The 1,847-nt window shown below is 44.8% G+C and overlaps 1 pseudogene; it reads left to right on the top strand.

The window, feature by feature from the left end:
- Positions 1-69: 69 nt before the first annotated feature.
- Positions 70-1,285, top strand: LOC143601002 (U-box domain-containing protein 28 pseudogene; annotated as a pseudogene).
- The last annotated feature ends 562 nt before the right edge of the window (positions 1,286-1,847 follow it).

The raw sequence follows: 1,847 nt of genomic DNA, 5'->3' as shown, positions 1-1,847 counted from the left end.
TGTAACAAATTTTTTTTTAACATATGTAATATATGTTGTTACATTTAATAAAAAAACGTGTTACTTTTATTGCAGGTATTACAATCAACGGACGTGGTTCCGAACCTCACACTCCGCCGTCTAATTCGCGTGTGGTCCGACTCGTACCTCCTCCGTCCGGAATCTCACGCATCATTCAACAACCATCAAGCGTTCGAGTCGTTAAAAAAATCGATCATCACCGAACCGAAGGAAAACGTCTCGTTAAGCACGTCTACGCTCTCAAACATCATCAATTTCGCGAAACTGTCACCCGAAAACCGAGAATCGTTAGCGAAACTCGACGGATTCGTTCCGTTGTTATCGAAGATGCTTAACATTAATTATGAGATTGAATTGAAATCAAACGAATGCACTCATCCAGTCGAGCTTGTTATTATCATTCTGGATTTGATATTATCAGAGAAAGCAGTTAAACAACAATTAGTTAAGTTAATCAACTCACCTTCAGCTTCATTAACGACGTCGTTTAGTATCGTTTTACACCGCGGTACGGTCACCGGAAGAATAACCGCCGCTAGAGTTCTGGAATCACTCGCGGCATTCGACACCGAAACTCGCCGGATAATATCCGAACACAGCGTGATATTAAAGCAGTTACTCCGGCTAACAAACTCCGACGACGTGACGTGTACGGAGGCCGGAGTATCTGCTTTAACCGCCATCGCCACGTCACGGCAAGCGAAGAAGGAAATAATACGTCTCGGAATTATAACGACCGCCTGTATAATATTATCCTGGCAGCAGGAGGAATATTATTCTGTTACGGTTGTTGAGAAAGTATTGAAGGTGTTGGAGATGGTGTCCAGGTGTGCTGAAGGACGGACAGGAATATGTGAAAATGAGCAGTGTGTGACGGAGGTGGTTAGGCGGTTGTTGAAGGTGTCGCCTGTGGCGACGGAGAGTGCGATTGGAGTGATATGGAGTGTTTGTTACATGGCGAGGGATCGGATGGCTCAGGAGGCTGCGATTAGGTGTAATGGATTGACCAAGGTGTTGTTGGTGATGCAGAGTAATTGTTCGGGTTCGGTGAGGCAAATGTGTCGGGAGTTGGTTAAGGTGTTAAGGGTTAACTCGAAGTCGTGTTTGGCGAGCTATGAGACGCGGACGACTCATATTACGCCGTATTGAGTTGGCTCGGTTGAGTCAACTCGGTTTAGTTAACTCGGGTTGTGGTGTTGGTGATGCAGAGTAATTGTTCGGGTACGGTGAGGCATTGGGTGAAGGTGTTCCGACTTAACTCAAAGTCGTGTTTGGTGAGCTATGAGACGCGGGCGACTCATATTACGCCGTATTGAGTTGACTCGGTCGGGTCGGGTCGAGTTAACTCGGGTTGTGTTGGTGATGCAGAGTAATTGTTCGGGTAGGGTGAGTCGGTGAGGCATTTGGTGATGGTGTTTAGAGTTAACTCAGACACGTGTTTGGCGAGCTATGAAACGCGGACGACTCATATTACGCTGCGTTGAGTTAACTCGGGTTGTGTTGTTGGTGATGCGGAGTAATTTTCGGGTACGGTGAGGCAAATGTGTGGTGAGTTGATGAAGGTGCACCAAGTTAACTTGAAGTCGTGTTTCGCAAGCTATGAAACGCGGATGATGACTCATAGTACGCGTATTGAGTTGACTCGGTCAACGAACTCGGGGTATTGACTCGGTTTTGTTTTTAGAGGTGTTTAGAATTTGACTGACTTATGATTAGATCCAAAGATGTAAATCAAATTTGATTATAAAAACAGTAAAGAGAAATTGGTTCATATGTTGTGTTGAAAAGAAATAGTCAACAACAAACAATGTTTTGTGCATTTTTGT

Source organism: Bidens hawaiensis, unplaced genomic scaffold (assembly GCF_021521415.1).
Source record: "Bidens hawaiensis isolate Kalapana, Puna unplaced genomic scaffold, B.hawaiensis_p1.1 tig00055192_1, whole genome shotgun sequence".
NCBI lineage: Eukaryota > Viridiplantae > Streptophyta > Magnoliopsida > Asterales > Asteraceae > Bidens > Bidens hawaiensis.
Note: the sequence above shows the minus strand (reverse complement) of the source record. Positions and strands in the feature narration are given on the sequence as shown.